Source organism: Canis aureus, chromosome 3 (assembly GCF_053574225.1).
Source record: "Canis aureus isolate CA01 chromosome 3, VMU_Caureus_v.1.0, whole genome shotgun sequence".
Lineage (NCBI taxonomy): Eukaryota > Metazoa > Chordata > Mammalia > Carnivora > Canidae > Canis > Canis aureus.
The window spans coordinates 84,637,779-84,656,459 of NC_135613.1; the positions used below are offsets into that span (position 1 = coordinate 84,637,779).

General features: G+C 43.0%; 1 protein-coding gene across 7 annotated transcripts in view; it reads right to left on the bottom strand.

Annotated features, from left to right (window-relative positions):
- The window catches only part of ZBTB44 (zinc finger and BTB domain containing 44), a 67,735-nt gene extending 62,626 nt beyond the window's left edge, over positions 1–5,109 (bottom strand). For 3 of the 7 annotated variants that reach the window (XR_013377135.1, XM_077894193.1, XM_077894199.1), the window contains exon 1: positions 4,958–5,108. The gene's annotated coding sequence lies outside the window, so the exon portion shown is untranslated. Of the gene's footprint in view, positions 1–3,769; positions 3,823–4,957 lie in introns of all 7 variants that reach the window. The other 4 variants (XM_077894198.1, XM_077894195.1, XM_077894196.1 and 1 more) reach the window with 2 other exon arrangements.
- Between the last annotated feature and the right edge of the window lie 13,572 nt (positions 5,110–18,681).

An 18,681-nucleotide genomic window follows, 5' to 3' on the forward strand; every position in this document is an offset into this window, starting at 1 on the left:
CAAATGAGCCACCCAGGTGCCCTGATGCTCTACTATTTAAATGCCTATTAAAATAGTATCTAAATGCAGTTTCTGAAGCAAAGTCTGATATACTAAGGATGTGTAATAGATGTGACAAGCACTTGGGGCTCTCGGCATACCATCTTCAGTGGTGCTACAGAACAAACATCAGTCATGTACATGCTTTAATTCATGGCGAATGAAATATATATATATTTTTTAATTTTTATTTATTTGTGATAGTCACAGAGAGAGAGAGAATGAGGCAGAGACACAGAGGGAGAAGCAGGCTCCATGCACCGGGAGCCTGACGTGGGATTCGATCCCGGGTCTCCAGGATCGCGCCCTGGGCCAAAGGCAGGCGCCAAACCGCTGCGCCACCCAGGGATCCCGAAATATATTTTATTACCCATTATATTTAGCTATGAGGTGTACTGAAGTAGTAAAATGCTAATTCTGAAGACAGACTTGAGTTTGAAACCTGGATTATCAGTTTCCTTACTTGAAAAATAAGTTAGCAGCAGCAATATCAAAGACTTAATGTGAAATTTAAATGAGATGCTGTAAGCAATGTCTAGTACAATGCTGACTTTTTGAAATGGCTCAACAAATGTTAGCAATAATTGTTAGTGTATTTTCCCATTCAGTCTACCACAATAGGCTCTACCTGCTATGTGGTTACACATACCTATGCAACTGTTCGTGGCATTTCCCCCTTTACTTTATGTGTTCTAACAATATTGGGAAATCTATACTGAGATTAAAGAGAGAATAAGAGTGAATGGGTCCAAAGCACATGAATTCTCCATTTTCCCAGTCCATTCTGTTACCAAAAGCAATGATAGTATACACAGAGGAAAACAAACTGGCCACATCTTTTGCTTTCTATAGCACCCGGGTGATTGACGACTGAGATAAACTGCGTAACTGCACTGTCCCAACACCCAGCCTACCTGGGAATCTGACCATAAGGCAGGATGGGATCCCTAGGGACACCAGCCCCCCCTGAGTTACTCTGGGCCCTTGGGGAAAGGGTACCTGGGAGAAGGTGGGGAATTACACGGTTTCAGAAGAAGAGATGACACACAGGCCATTCCCATGACTGTCATGCAAATATAGAATGAATACGTGTCATAGAGTTTATCCAATTCATTAATTAATGAGGGAAAGACATTAAAACTGCTACAAATGGGGATCCCCAGGTGGCTCAGCGGTTTAGCACCTGCCTTAGGCCCAGGGCGTGATCCTGGAGACCCGGGATCGATTCTGGCATCGGGCTCCCTGCATGGAGACTGCTTCTTCCTCTGCCTATGTCTCTGCCTCTCTCTGTCTCTCATGAATGAATCAAATCTTTAAAAAATAAAAAAATAAAACTTCCACCGTCTACATACCTCTTTAAAGACATGATTTTTCAAGTAAAGATTGCAAAAGCAAGCTTGAAATCTACTTTTCCGCTCACCTTGAAAGATTAGTCTTCATGCCTTCTCTTTGCCAGAGGAATCAGAATCTAATTGCAAAATTTAAAATTACTCCTACATCACTTCAAGGAAGTAACATACTTTGTCTACTGCTAAGCCTTCTGCAATTAAGATATATGAGAATACATTAGATACTAAAGGGTATGGCAAAGATAAAGAATATTTCATCTTAAAAATTAATTTGGGTGAGGCATCTTTAACATACTTTAAAAATTATTTTTTGAGCCATGTATTGAATGATATATTTGACATATTCAAAAATAGAGAAAACAAAAAAATAGAGAAAACCCCAAAATTATAAATAAAACCAATGAATTGTATCAAATTGACAGTTTAACTAAACAGAAAAGTATTTCAAGTGACTTCTGAATACCCTAAGTACTCTGATTACACACTCTTCATATCATATACTCTAAGGACAAAAATAAATGCAAAGAACTCTTAAACTTTACTGGGAAGTTTACAGATAGTAGGATATTGTTATGGTGATTTTGAAATGATTCTATGTATATAGTAGGATAATTAATTATGTTAATTTTATCAGGCACTAAGATTTTCATTTAAGACAAGAGACAAATTTAAAATCAAAGAAGTTAATGAGGGACGCCTGGGTGGCTCAGAGGTTGAGCACTTGCCTTCCGCCCAGGGCGTGATCCTGGAGTCGGGTCCACTTTGGGCTCCCTGCAGGGCGCCTGCTTCTCCCTCTGCCTGTGTCTCTGCCTTTCTCTCTCTGTCTCTCATAAATAAAATATTTTTTAAAAAAGTTAATGAAAAGTCTGCTATGTTAAATCTGAATTCGATATATCACTATGAACTTATGATTCAACAAACAAGCAAAAACCCATTTTTTAGTTCTCTCCTCTGAAAGGGCCTTGAAGCAATGACACTCCAGCAGCAAATGACTATGTCAACATCCTGATCTTGGTTTTTATATACCATTTCTTATTTAAAAAAAAAAACAAAAAACAAAAAACAAAACAAAAACAAACCAAGACTCCTTAGATCCAGACTCCATTCCAGATATAGAGCAAAGAAAGTAACATGGTAAGCCTAGGGTATGTTGTGCCAGAAAGTACTCCAAGAATGCTCCAATAGCAAGCAGAAGTATTTAACAACAACAACAACAACAAGACATAGGAGCCAGGTTGAAAGGGTTCCTACTATTCAAATCTGGGACAATCTGGTCAAAAAGAAAATTACTGTAATGGTCATTAAAAAAAAAAAGAATAAATACATTAAAACCCATGAGTCTATAGTGTATCCTGCAAAAAAAAAACCAAAAAAAAACAAGAAAAAAATCTCACTTGCCACCATTGAAGGTAACTATTTCTCCAATCCTTTCTCTGAATATTGATAATCAAAGGGAAGAAATTAAGCATTTACTCTGCATTGTTTAGGAGGAACTTCAGCTTACCCCTAGTTAATGAAGGAAATCTTTTTTACAGAAAATCTCCAGTAAAACTGGTTTAATCAAGAGTCACCAAAGAGTGCTAAAATCACTAAACAGAAAGTAGCCAGAAACAAGATATTTGCTTGGTGTCAAAGTATTATCCCAAGATCACATACAAATCAAAGGGTAAAACAAACTCTTACAGCCGATTTGGTAGTCACCGCTTCAGTGGTCATTTGGCATTACCAACAGTGTAGCAATCTGACATTATATACCTGTTCATGAAGCAATGAGAAGTACACAGTATCACCTATTCAATATTCTTGCCAAATAAAGTTACTACCTCAAGCTAATCAAGTTTTTCCTTAGATCTAACTTCCAGTAACAGAAAAGTCAAGGAGCTAGGGGAATAAATTAAATATCACTATGAGGAAATAGACAAGTCTAGAATGTGGGAGCATTCTAAAAGACAAGTGGTTGGGTCAAGTAAGTGTCAGGAAAAAAAAGGTGATGGGTATTATTTTTAAAAGGGGACTAAAGGCATAATGGTCAAATGCAACAATCTCAAGTGAATACAGAAGGGGTAAATTTTCTCAAGGAGATTTTAGAATAAAGAGGAAATTTGCATATGGATTAATTTAGAAAGGTGTAGATAATGACGTTGAGGAGAAGTATGTCCTTTATTTTTAGGAAATGCATGCTGAAATTAGTCGAGGGTCCCCATGTTTGCAACTTACTTTCAAATGGTTAAAGAGAGACACTAAAAGGGAGGAGTGAGGGGGAACAACCTTACTCACTCCATCTACATAGTGAAATATTCATTATTTCTCAATTTCATGAGACAAATCTTTCGTAATAAAAGTGTCCCTGTGCTGAGCGGCAAGGCAGAAACATTACCCACCTTGGAATTCTATCTGGGTACAGATTTCACTTCTAGCTGTGTGATCTGTTCACCTAGACAAAATTCAAGGAATAACGTCTAAGTCATCAGGTTGCTCTGAGAATTAAATAAGACCACATATGCGAGATGCCTGTGTTGCACAAAATGAGTAAATCTGGTTTCCGCAATCGATGAGTGCTATCGTCCTAAAAAAAACACAAAAGGCTACGGGAAAAAAACATTCCTTTGGTGATTTTCACATTGCGTGATAAGGAAACTCCACTAGGCACAATGAAATATTATTAATGCACTGGCAATGCGAAGCAATGAGGGAAGTGGAGATTTGTATGGTGCTTCTTTTTATGATCATTATTTTCTTAAACCCAATAATTCTAACTCCAAGCCCAGGCCAATGGGAAACAGAAATTTTTTACCTGGCCAGACTATCTGCCCTCTTACCACACCGATTAGTGCGTTTAGGGTATTACCAGTCTATGTCCCAACACACCAACCTGTAAGAGAACAAGTGGGAAACCATTTCTTCCTGACCTCAACAGATTCAATCTACTTATACGGTGTAAAAGGGGAAAAAAACAAAAAGCCAAAAACCCACAAACAACTTAAGTTTTTGTCTTCATTCCTTCAAGTTCCAATCGAGTGCACAATGAAGATTCCGGGTGGGAGCCGCACGCAGAGCCCCTCGCATCACCTGTGCTGGACGTGCCAGTTTCACCTGCAGGGAACTCCCCACCCCTTCTCCCCCCCTCCTTGGCTAGGCCGGCAGAAAGCGACGAGCTATGCGGTGATCCTCAGGTAGGGAAGGAAAAGGGGTGTTTGTTGTTATTCTTTTTTTTTTTTTTTTTTCCCCAAGAGTGCCATCCTTTTCTTTGCAGCGGGGGGGGGGGGGGGGGAGGGAGGAGGAGAGGGAGGTGGATGTGGGTGTGTGTGGGGGTCAGGTCTGGGGCTCGCCAGGTGAGAGCAGGTGACTCCGCCGCCCCCGCGGGTTAGGGGGCGCCCCGGCCGAGCGGGGACACTGCTCCTAGCCGCCCCCCCCGGCTGGTCTCCTCCCTGCAGGAGCGGACGCCGCCGAGGGGGCCCGCGAGCCGGGGCTCTGCGTCCGGCGGCGCGGCCGGGCGGGGGGCGCACCTCCCGCCCCCTCCCCTCCCTCCCTCCTTCCCCCCCTCCCCCTCCCCTCCCCCTCCCCGGTACCTGGGGGCGGCGGCGCCGGGGCCCGGAGGCCTGCTGCTCCTCCTCCCCGCCAGGCTGAGGCGGCGGCGGCGGCGGCGGCGGCGGCGGCGGCCCGGGGGGAGGGGGCGGAGCGCGGGCCCGCCGCCTCTCTCCTCCCCGGGAGCCGGGGGCCCCTACCTGGGGCCGCCGCGCCCGGGCCCGTGGGCGGCCTGCGGCCGGGGCATGGCGTGCCCGCGAGGGGCGCGAGCGCGAGGCGGCGGCGGCGGCGCAGCCCCCGGGGCGCCCGGCGGGAGGGCCGGCGGCGGCGGCTCGCGGGCGCCCGGCGGGGCGGGGCGGGGGAGGGAAGGGGAGTGAGGGGAGGGGAGGGGGCGGCCGGGAGGGGGCCGGCGCCGCGGCCGCTGCCGCTCCGCTCGCTCCAGCCTGCTCGGGGGCACTTTGTTTGTGTCCCACAATGCCGTGCGCGGGCGGCCGGGCTGGGACCGCGAGGGGAGTGGGCGGGGCGGGGCGAGCCGGGGGCGGGGCGCCGGCGCGGTGGGGGCGGGGCGGGCGCGGCCAGTGCGCAGGCGCCGCGGAGGCCGCTCCCGCTCCGGCTCCGGCTCCCGCTCCCGCTCCCGCTCCCGCTCCGGCTCCCGCTCCCGTTGCCGCTGCCCCTGCCCGGGCCGGAGCGGCGGCCGGCGGGCCCGGCTCTCCCCTCCCGCGGGCGTGTGCGCGCCGGTGTCTGTGCGTGTGCACGCGGCCTTCCGCTCGGCGCCCTCTCCGCCAGCCCCTCCGCGCTTACACTAACGGAGGCATTGCTTCCTTTTTTTAATATTTTATTTATTTGGTCGTCAGAGACGCAGGCAGAGGGAGAAGCAGGCTCCACGCAGGGAGCCCAGTGCGGGGCTCGATCCCGGGACTCCAGGATCACGCCCTGGGCCGAAGGCAGGAGCTCAACCGCTGAGCCACCCGGGCGTCCCTAACGGACGCATTTCTGGGCATGTTCACGCTTCTTGCTTTTTTTTTTTTTTTCCTTCCCTTTTTTTTTTCTTTCTTTGAACTGAAAACGAAAGAAACTCCTCGTTTCTCGAGTGGTTTTTTTGTAGCGGGGCCGAAACCGGAACACCCAGCCCCGTTTCTCTGGGTGAGGGAGGTGAGCCTGCGCTCCGCCCATTTTTCACACGGGGAAACTGAGGCCCGCGAAGACGCGTGGCCGGACACGTGCGGGACGCCATCGCTGTGCTCGCGGACCACCGGGCCCGCGAACCGCCTCCGGACTGGCATCCTTGCAGGGCTCGGAGAGCGTTCTAGCATCTCCCTGGGCGATCTGGCAGGAAGTGCGGTTCTGAAATGAGTGGAGAAATCAACACCCAGATCTGCCTCATCCCCCCCCCAACACGGGGGCACCTGGAGCTGTTCCCACCAATAGGCCTATTCTTTGCATAACCTTGAGTCTCGCTTTATTACACCATCACTTTCCAGGGCCCTACCCCGGGGCGGGGGCGTCCCGATGACCCCGCAGTACCTGGGGGGGGTCTTAGAGTTCCTGGTCACCTGCGGAGTCTGATCAGATGCTAAAAACCCCCGGGGACCTGAGCCTTCCTCCCGTCCCTCCTCCCCGCCCAAGGCCGGGAGGGGCGCTCCCCCGCGGAAGCGCGCAGCAGGTGCGTGGAGGCGGACTGGGGTGCAGGCCTGCAGGCCCAGAGAGGCCCCGAGCCCTTCTGGAGCTTGGCTTTGAGTACTTTGTTTTCCCACGCCTCCAGCTTTTACACCGAAAGACTTCTCTCTCCAAAGGGCTTTTTGTGCAAGGTGAGTTGACATCCTGCTTCAAGTGGAGTGATTTTTTTTCCCTCTGAAACACTTGGCAACATTTAACATTAACCCTTTCCCCGATCCCTTTTATAAGCAGCCAAGCATCCTGGCACCCTGATGTTAACAATTGAACTCTACTTTAGAAATCAAGGCAATAAAAACAACGTCTGATTTTACAAGTCCTTCGCAGTTCCAACGAATTCTCAAGTATGTGAAATGTTTAATGCTCACAGCAACTATACCGTATGAGGTTTTACTGCTATTCCCAATATCTTTTTTATTATTCCCATTTCAAGGCTGGGGAAGAGTCAGAAAGATGTGAATTAGGCCCAGAAAGTTTTGTGCCGAGGTTTGCAGAGGGGAAGAAGGTGGTGGAACACTTACCTTAGGAGAGGGGATGGTGGCCAGAGAGCAAGGCCTGGGGAGGGGCAGGGACTTGAATCCCTGGTTTGGTTGTGTGATAGACTGTGTGCACCAGGTAAAAACTGGAGAAGAATCAGGTGAGAATAAAGCAGGCAAACAGATCCCATCTACCTCTCCTAGGACATCTGGTGAGACAGTCCATAAAAGACATTAGCTAAGTCTTTACTCTTTCTTAAGGGACCCAGGTAGCAACTGTACGCACATGGCTTTCTTTCCGGGATTCTCGCTTCTCCTTTTCCCTCCCTTTTGTGCTTTTCAAATTTCCATTTTAAAACTCCATCATCCTCTAACCCCACCTTCACCCCTCAGGTCTGGAAGATCAGTTAACCAACAAATGGCTGTTGAGCCCTAGGGCACAGTGCTGGATACTTGGAGAGGGTGTGAGAAAAAAAAAAACAAACAGAGATTAACTTTGTAGGAGCCGGCTCTGTGTTTTGGCTTTGGGCAGGGTCAGTTTCTGTGGCTACTGCACCCTCCCACCTCTTTCTTCCCGGGGCGAGAAGAGACTTGCCTTTGGGTTGGTGGAATAGTAGGCCTTTCTTTGACAGTAGGTGGAATAATACTGCTGCAGGATTTTATGAAACCAGAATCCTCCGCACAGGTGAAACAAACAAATGGAGCCCTCCTGAGGAACTAATTATTAACCTGGTGTCAATGATTCTGAGGAATTCAGGTTCCGGCAAACGGCTCATTTTGGCCTTGAGATGTTTTTGGGCACCACATTCTGGCACAACTGGCAGTTTCTTGGAGTAGATCCTTGGAACCAAATGGAAATTTAGTTGTTTAGATCACAACTTCTTTTAGAGCAAGAGTGCATTCTACTGGACAGGAGGATCTCTAATCTGACTTGAATAATTCCAGTGGAGGAGAGCTCATTACTGCACAAATCATCCTTGCTCTCTTATTAGATCATCCTAACTATATTAAAAATAACTAATCTGACCCCCATCCCAAAATTTGCACCTCTTCTCCTATGTCCATTTCACTGCCCACTCACTTGAGCAAGTCATCTCAGCTACGTCACTCTATTATATCTTGATTCTAATCTGTCAACAAATCTTACATTTGTCCATTCCTGTTGCTGCCATCCAAATCTAAAATACAATAGTTCCTGCCTGGAGAATTATAATATTCTCACTGTTCTGGTTTCCCAAATACATTCTTTTCTTCCCTTCACTCTCCACGTGATAGCCAGAGTGGTAGTGCGTAGTGATCATATTGCACAACAATTGGCTTCCTATTGTTCTTAGGATAAAGTACCCAACCTTTAGCATGGGTTTTACGACATTATACAATCTGGATTCTTTCAAGATCTTCAGCTTCATCTGTCATCCTACTCTGTCAAGGAACATGCCAGTCACAGAATTTTTTTCCACATCTCTAAAATGCCACTCTTTTTCTGCCAGTGCACACACTCTTCCCTCTGTGTAGAAATATTTTGTTCCTTAGCTAATTCCCCTCAATACTCAGGCCTCATTTATATATAAACTTTATTGAGATGTAATTCACATGCCATACAATTCACCCACTTAAAGTGTATAATTCTATGGATTTTAGTATATTCACAGAGTTGTGCAATCATCACCACAGTCAATTTTTGAACATTCTTACCCCAAAAAGAAATTCATACTCATTAGCAAGAAACCTCCTTTCCCCCACAATCCAACTCATTCTGGGTAACCACTGGTCTATTTTCTGGCTCTACAGATTTGCCAATTCTAGACATTCCATATAAATGAAACTCAGATCTCCTCTTGACTACCACTCATCCAAGGCCACCTCTCCTGGCTCCCCAGATTACATCAGACCCCATGTATATACTCCCAGAACACCCTGTTCTCTAACACTCTTCTAATTACTACTGTAATTCTAATGACTCTTGCTCAACACTAATCCCAGAGCCTAGTACGTTGTCTGGCATGTAATAGATATTTGATAAATGCTTAATGGACAAATGAATCAATAATGAAATAAATGAATGTGGAGGCCAGTTTTATCAGCTAGTAGAACAGCAGCTTCCCAAGACCTATAATGTCAGGGGAAAAGCTTGTGTTTCAATAAACATCCCCATTCCTCCGCAAGATGCCAGATTACCTGAGATCAGAGTCCATCCTTTTGATTTTTTGAAGATTCTTCAGGTCCTTAAGATGCAGCTATTGAAATACAACTCATCTTCAGAGGAGGAATTGATGTTTTGATTTTTTTTAATTCAAGGAAGTGAGTAGTGATTTAATCTCAGTCCTTAAATCTGCTTGGAGTTCCACCTCCCCACCAGATACAATACTATTTTTTTCCCCTTTTGTGTGATTCATAGCTAAACTTCTCAAAACCATTATTTACACTCAACTATCTTCATTTTTGGACCTTCTTCCTCACTTCTCAACACCTCTAATTTGATTTTCCCTTCAGTTAATATCTCCAAAAAGTCACCAATTATTTTGATGTCCCTAATCCAAAGGGCATTTTTCACCATCCTTTTACTGGACTTGGGTGCAGTATTTGATCTTGTTGAGCACTCTTTCCGACTTGAAGCACCCTCTTCCTTGTCTTCACTAATATTCTCAGTCTGTGTCCAATGTTGAGAACTATCTTCCTAGGCCAGTGGTTCTCAAAATGTCATACTCAGGCCTAAATACAGCATCAGCATCACTTATCAAATTATTAGAAGTGCAAATTCTTAAATCATGCCCAGACCTATGAATCAGAAGTTCTGGGGTTAGGGTCCAGCAATCCATGTTTGAATGGACTCTCCAGGTATTTCAGATCCATGCTTAAGTCTGGGAACATCCCACCCATGCACATAAACTCTGAACTATTGATTCTTAAATGTATACCACTAGCCCAGATCTTTCTACCCAGTTCTTGATCTGCCTATCTAATTACTTACTAGTTCTACTTTGCTTGCTTTTTTCAGAAACACCTCAGACTCAACATGTCCAAGATAGATTAATGGCCTTTGGTAAACATAGTTCTTGCTCATTGTTTTCTAAGGCACTGAAGGGTACTTCAGTTCTAGACCCAAAATTCAGAAGACCAACATCATCCCTGAAACCTCCATCATATTCATCCTTACCAAATGTCCAATTATTATTAATTTATGCCAATTTTGCTTTCTAAATCAAAAAACTTTTTTTAAAGAAAGATTTATTTATTTATTTATTTTTTATGATAGTAACAGAGAGAGAGAGAGAGAGAGAGGCAGAGACACAGGCAGAGGGAGAAGCAGGCTCCATGCAGGGAGCCTGATGTGGGACTCGATCCCGGGTCTCCAGGATCAGGCCCTGGGCCAAAGGCAGCGTTAAACTGCTGAGCCACCCAGGCTGCCCAAAAAACTTTTTTTTTTTTTTTAAATCGTAGAGAATTTCACACATATAAAACATAGAAAGATGAGTTAAGAAATATTTTTATTTTTTAAATTTTTATTTATTTATTTTTTCAAGAAATATTTTTTAAAAATCAGTATATATCTGTCACCCAAGCCATCACATCCAACCAATAGCCAATACTGCCTCATCCATACCCCCAGTCATTTTTCCCTACCCATTTTATTTTGAAGCAAATGACAGATATTATATGATTTTTCTATGTAAATATTTTAGTCTATATCTTTAAAAGAGATAGTCTTTAAAAATGCCACAGTACTATTATGATTTAAAAATAGGAATAATTTTATAATACAAAATATTTACATTTCCAATAGACTCATAAATGACCTGGTATATATCTATATATCTATATTTATATCTATATCTATATATATCTACAGTTGGCTTCAGAGAGGAACTATACTGATTTTGGTTGGTATATCTTTTAAATCCTCTGTATTTTTGTCTGTTTTCCCAGTAATATTTTATTTTTATTTAAGGAACTAGATTGTCCTGTAGTATTTTCCACAATCTGAATTTTGGCAGTTGCATCCCCGTGGTGTACTTTAACATGTTCCCTTGTCCTCTGTATTTTTTGTAAACTGGTAATAAGATCTAGATGTTTTGTTTAATTTTTTTTTTTTTTTTTGGCAAGGTATCTTCAGAGGTGGTGGCATTTTTTTCCATTAAGAGGCATAGAACATGTGCTTATTTCTCTTTTTCTAATGTGATATCTCTCTCTCTCTCTCTCTCTCTCTGTCTCTCTCTCTTTGGTAACTGCTGTTGAATAATGCCTGGAGCAATTCATTCATTAGGAGTTGTAAATGGTGATATAATTCGATCATTCTTCATGTGTTAGCTGCAGTGTTTTTATAGAGGACTTGAAGTCACCCCTCTTCAATTATGTGGTTTAGTTTATATAAGAAAGCAGGATAAATACTTGCTTTCCCCCGTTTAACTAATTATCTCTTAATCCTGTCTAGTTCTCTCATTTTCAACTATTAATACTCTGATCAAAAGTCCTTAACCTATCCTCTCAGATCTTGAATCTTTGTTGTCCTTCTCCTCTTACAAGGTCCTGAATAATCTGGTCCTTGACTATTTCTCCAACCTCATTTTATGCCCCCTTCCTTCTCCTTTTCTTACTGTTCCAGACCATACTAACCTGTTTCAATTTTCTAAATCTTCAAAGACTTTCCCACTGCAGGATCTTTGCACATGACCCCTCTACCTGGAAAATTTTCTCTGACTTCCTCTTTCCTCCCACATTACTTTCCTAAGGAAGTTTAAACTGATAATACCCATTACAACTTCTCATGTCACCTTCTACTTATCCTTCATAGCACATCTCATAGTTTGTATTTATGAGACTGTTCCTTCAATATTTGCCTTCCCCAGTGAACTTTAAGTTCCTTGAAGGCAAGGACCATGTCTCTTTGGGCACCATTTTTCCCACCTAAGCTTAACTTAATGCTTGGAATACGATATGTGCACAAAAAATAAATGCTGAATTTAATAACATTGAATTGAAGTCAGACTTGAGAAAAATAAAATACTTTTTCTCTATTTGTAAAGACTAAATTTCCCTAACATTTACTGAATGAGAAGTACTAAGTACTCCTAATATTTGCTACAACCCATATGAAGCAGACATTATAATGATCTCTACTTGCCAGATAAGGAAGCAGAAGAGAGGGTAAGCCATTTGCCCAAGTTCATGTAGATAGTAAATACCAGTCAGGATTCAAACCTAAACAATCTGGTTCTAGAACCCAAGATATCAGGTTAAAATCCTAATATACTGTAATCTGGAGGAATGTACCACACAAATGTCTATATTGGAGGGGAATCTATCTCAATTTTTTGAACTTAAAAAAAAAAAAAACAGTGAAGGGCCTTGTTGGTTAGGCTCAGATGAGATGCTTATCTCTAAACCAGTCAGTCCAAATCAAGGCAACAGGCACTATAAAAATATGTAGCTTTCATACCAGATGTGTGAATGCCAAGGAGCAGTTTCCAGGAGAACGGGGCATGCCAGGCAGACAGTCTCATAGTACAGTACACACATATTTCTCCCCATATATCCAATTTCATAAGTTCCCTCGTCCAACATAATGCAGTTTTATCACACAGAGCAACAGATAGCTTGCCTCATCAAAGAGAAACTATTCAAAAGCACGACCAGCTGCTACATTTGTCTCTGATTCCCAGAATCAACAGAATCAAGTCTGGATATGGTTGTACACAGTTTTGCAATCTATGGGCTAAAAGACAAATTTAATGACCCTCAAGACAGCAGGGGCACAACCTATGCAAAGGTTCTAAAGTCCGCTCCTGCCATGTGAGAAATTATCTTGGGGCAGAGGTAGGGAGAAGTAACGGGAGAGAGCTAAGGTCCATCACTCTGCTTTGGATAAGTAAGGTTCAAGTGGGGTAGGAGAACCATTTCTACCTGAATATGGGTCATACAGTGTTCATATTCCTTTTTTCCCCTCCTGCGTCAGCTTTCCTCACCTTTGGTGAGGGGATGAGGATCAGAATTGAGTTTGAGCCAGAGGTTCAATAGGCTGAAGCTCCATGGAACCAGCATACGCAATTGTCTATTAGAAGGATTGCAGGGGCAAGTATGCCCCATCAATAGCTATATTTCATAAACTAGCCTGATGAGTAACTATGGACCTGATCTACATTTCTAGAGCAGAGTACAGCTGGGGCCAGAATGATATCATCTATGGATGGCTGATTTAAGACCTCATAGATGGTGAATACTTAGTGCACCTCAAGTATATTTAGTGAATTGTGACTATTTGGTACTTCTTGGTTCTTCTTTTACTTTCTAGTTCAGAACATGTATGCTCTACTTATTTTTATATCTCTCTAGCATACCCCACATGTCATTTGCTTCTATACTGAGTTTCATCTAGCCTTCTTACATTTTGTTTTATTTATTTCCATAGCAGAACTGAAAATTTATTTATCTATCTATCTATTTATTTATTTATTTATTATAAGTAACCTCTACACCCAGCATGGGGCTTGAACTCATGACCCTGCGATCAAGAGTCGCATGCTCTTCCAACTGAGCCAGCCACGTGCCCCGAAAATTCTTACTAATACAGGAAATGCATACTACAAATTCAGAAATCATGCCCAGCTAAAATTGCCTTTGAAGATCTCCTGAATCGCCATAAAGCCAAATGTGTTGTATTTTCGAGCCATATCGGAGGCTGACAGGCTGTCTCTCAGTAAAGTCAAACACAGTGGATTTTTCCTCCCGTGTTGGAACAGATTGCTCATTCTTCTACCGAGCACCAGAGGAAGTTGTTGGTTTCTATTTAGGGACTCTAGGCTTGCACTCAGGCTGCTAGGTGGCCACGCCGTGAGAGCCTCGAAACCGAGACCTGCTGAGGACTGACTCATTCGTGTCTTCCATCTCCTGCTTACTCTGAGCAAAATGATCCAATGCTTCTTTCTCTCCAGGTCACTTGAAATCACGTGAATTGCATGTGTGTATGTTGTTTTGGAGTACAACAGATGTCAAGTGATGAAAGACAAACAGGATATCCATAACTCAAAACCCTGCAGAAAGAAGAAAAAAGAAAGCAGCCTAGAGTGGTCACTGGTCCAGATGAGGTAATGGAGAGCATAGGACCAGCAGGTTTCACAGGTGCTCATTTGTTAACTCACCTCCTTAATAATGGAGTAAGTTCAGTACATGTGCCCCGGGTTCGGCCTGCTGGGAGGATTTTCCATGTTCATATCCCACAGGCCCATCCATCCCTGAGAAAGAGCTGGGGGCGATTCCTCTGAAGAGGGCTTGACTGTGTTAGTGGTGTTCTCTCTGTTGGTGAATATATTTGGGCTGCGGCTTGTCTTAAGGGTTAAGGAATAATCGACAGTTTCCTAAGTGGGGCTTGAGGGCTTTTTGGGTCAGTACTTCTTCTTTTTTTAAGATTTTATTTATTTAGTTGAGAGAGAGCTTGAGCAGCAGGTAGGAGCAGAGGGAGAGGGAGAAGCAGACTCCCTGCTGGGCAGGGAGCCCAGTGCAGAGCTTGATCTGAGGACCCTGGGATCCCAGGATCACGATCTGAGCTGAAGGCAGATGCTTAACTGACTGAGCCACCCAGGCAGGTGCCCCTGGTCAGTGGTTCTTTTAAGACTTTAGTTAACTGCTTGTTGCTTTCCTTTTAGGGGACAGTGGGTTTGTTAATAACCCAATATAGAAGTCATTTATGGTGGGGAGTGTGAGATAATGATTTTCCAAACCTGTAACAGATGGTCATCTTTGGATCAATGAAATATTGCCCAGTGATGGGTAATACAAAAATAGAATTCCCACAGTAGCCATCTGGAAGGGGGGAAAAGGTGTTCCCAATTCCTGTAAGTGTTTTCCTAACGTGCCCTTGTAATCCTACTATGTTTTGCTCGTCAATCCATTCTTTTATCCTCCTAGATGACTATATCCTAACATCTCTTCTGTCAACCCCCCCAATACCTTCTTTCCTACTCCCACTCACAACTGATAACTGCTGTAATAGTAATTACACAAATTTAGTGGCTTAAAACAACAACATGTATTGTCTTTTCATTCTCTGGGCCTTGACACACGTCTTGCTGGGTTAAAATCAAGGTGTTGGCAGGGCTGTCCCTTTGTGGAAGCTCATTGGTAGAATCATCTCCTTGCCTTTCCCACTTTCCAGAGACCACCTGCGTTCCTGGGCTGCTGGTCTCGTTCTTCCATCGGCAAACTCAGCAACTCTGTGACCCTTTTTGCATCATCACCTGTTACCAGGTCCAATAATCTGTTTCCCTCTTCCACTCTTTTTAGTAATAGTTTCATTGAAGATCTAGTTCACATACCATACAATTTACCCACTTAAAATGTCCAATTCAACAGTTTCAGTGTATTCATGGAATTGTGCATTTTTCACCACAACCAGTTAGAGAACACTTTTCATCATCCCCAAAAGAAACCCTCTACACTTTCGGGGCCACCCTTTTTTCTCCACCCACAAGGCCTGGCCATCAATAATTGTTTTGTCTCTATGGATTTGCCTGCTCTGGACATTTAGTATAAATGGAATAATATGATATATACTCTATTGTGCCTAACTTCTTTCACTTAGCGTATTTTCACAGTTCATTCATGTTGTGGCATGTGTCAGTATTTATTTCATTCCCCTCTTCCACTTTTAAGGACTCTTCTAGAAATAAAATCCACTTGCTAAGGAGAAGAATTATTGTCAGCAGTGAAAGGAGAGAATAAGAATGCGAAAAATTGATGAATACCCATAAAAAAATAGAGCACACTAACACTTTTATTTTTATTTTATTTTATTTTGTTTTTCTTTGTTAGTTACTCGTTTCTGGTTGTTGACAAAATTCCCAAAGGATCGATCTCAACTATAAAAAGAGTTTTAAGATTTGATTTGCCACAGGCAAGATATATATTAGGAGTCCCTCTTTGCTTCAAAATGAAAACCAGTTTGGAAAGCTTCCAGGTTTATCAATAATTGGTTTATTCTCAGAAGCCTTATTACATGCAAGGTGGAGGGGGCAAATGCTCTATGGTTTGATTTTGATGTTGCATAGAGGAGCTGCTCCATGCCTTAAGTTACCCTGCGTTGGAAGGAGTATCCTTACTTCTACAATAGGATTCTACATTTAGACATCAATTCTTTTAATTTAAGGCAAATTCTCCTTTCTATTTAGTGGGATCACGGATCGATAGCTGTACATCATGCATTTTTCCTGAATTCTGCAACTAAATAGCCATCTGTCTCTGCCCCTCAATCACTTCAAGTGCAAAATTTCCAAATAAAAATGATCTGTATTGCCCTAGACCTATTTCTTCCCCCGAGTTTCTCATTTCAATGACTTGTACTTCCATTCACCAGGTTTTCCAAGGTAGAAACCTGAGTCTTCCCATCATGTGTACCTAACTGGTAGCTGATCTCCTGAGTCCTTATCGGGAACATTTGTTAACTGCTAGTCTCCATGGTCATTACCAGCACCTTAGTTCAGACCCCTCTCCAGTTCTCACTTCTGTGACTGGGGGGTTGATCCCCTCTTCTGTCCATTCTCCACAGTGTAGCCAATGAGGTCCATTTAAAGACCCAACTGATCACCTGATTTCTCTTTCTAAAATCATATACAGGGGCACCTGGGTGGCTCAGTGATTGAGCATCTGCCTTTGGCCCAGGGCATGATCCCGGGGTCCTGGGATCAAGTCCTGCATTGGGCTCCCCATGGGAAGCCTGCTTCTCCCTCTGCCTCGGTCTCTGCCTCTCTGTGTGTCTCCTGAATAAATAAATAAAATCATATACAGTACTCATTGCCCTTACAATAAAGTATAAGCTCCCACATGATGTAAGATACTCATTTTCTGAACCTTACCCAGCTCTCCTTTTTCCTCTCTTTACCCAACCATCACCAATATTATATATTATCATATTTCCCCAATCTGCTCATATTCTCTTTACTGTCTGTCTTTTTACATATTGCTTCTCTTGACTGAGAAACTCTTTTCCCCTTTCCCCTGGCTAACTCATATATGCTGAGACTCAGCTTAGTCACTGATATCCTTTGGAAAGGTTGTTTCCAGATATTTCCTGCTGGAGCTAAATACTCCTACCTATGTGCTTCATAAATTCCATGCACATACCAATATCATCGTACTTATCACATAGTTTTGTTTGTTTTTTTTTTTTTTTTCATTTATTTATGATAGTCACACAGAGAGAGAGAGAGAGGCAGAGACACAGGCAGAGGGAGAAGCAGGCTCCATGCACCGGGAGCCCGACGTGGGATTCGATCCCGGGTCTCCAGGATCGCGCCCTGGGCCAAAGGCAGGCGCCAAACCGCTGCGCCACCCAGGGATCCCTATCACATAGTTTTGTCTGTTAATTTTACTTTCATGCTTTTCCACGCAGATTACAAAGTCCTTTATGACAGAGACTATTTTTTGTGTATCTTTGAAAGCCGAGGACCTATCATACCAGAGAGCTGACAATTGGTTAGTATTCAATAAATTTTGGTTGAATAAAGGGAAAAAAATTAGATGACACTTCATGGGTAGTTTGGGAGGGCTATGAAAACACATTTCATCTTCCATATAGTTAAAAAATATTTTTATTGTGGTAAGATGCATATGACAGAAAAATTACCGTTTTAAACATTTTTAAGTATACAATTCAATAACATTAAGTACATTCTAATTGTTGTGCAACCATTACCACTAACCCTTTCCAGAACTCTTTCATTAGAACTCTTTCATTAGCCCAGACAAGAAACTCTGTATACATCAAATAATAACTCCCCATTCCACCCTGCCCACAGTCCTTGGAAACTTCTATTCTACTTTCTGTTTCTATGAATTTGCCTATTCTTGGGTAACTCATTAAAGTGGAATCATGTACTATCTGTCCTTTTGCATCTGGCTCATTTCACTTAGCATAGAGTTTTCAAGGTTCATTCATTTTTTGCGTCTGAGAAACATTCCATTGTATGTAGATGCTCATTTTGTTTATTTGTCATCTTTTGATGGACACTGGGAGTGTCTCCGTTTTTAGCTATTGTAAATAATACTGCTCTGAATATTGGTATACAAGTATCTGTTTGAGTCCCTGGTTTAAATTCTTTTGAAGATATACCTAGAAGTGGAATTTCTGAATCATACGGTAGTGTAGTTTATGTTTCCCTTTGTGAGGGACCACCATAGCTGGTTGACAAAGTGGCTGCACTTTACATTCCCACCAGCAATGAACCAGGGTTCCCATTTCTCACATCCTCACCAGCAATTATTTGTTTGTTTGTTTCTTTCTTCCCTCCTTCCCTTCCTAACAGTCATCCTTTTGAGTATGAAATAGCATCTCTTTGTGGTTTCAATTTGCATTTCCCAAATGGCTAGTGATATTCAGCACCTCTACATGTGCTTGAGGGCCCATTGTGTATCTTCTTTGGATAAATGCCGTTTCAAGTCTTTTGCTTCTTTTAGATTGGTTTGTTCATTCATTTCTTCTTGTTGTTGAGTTGTAGGAGTTCTTTATATATTCTGGATATAAGATATATGATTAGCAAATATTTTCTCTCTTTTGGTGGGTTACCTTTTCACTCTCTTGATAGTGTCCTTTGATTCACAGAAGTTTTTAATTTTAGTGAAGTCCAATT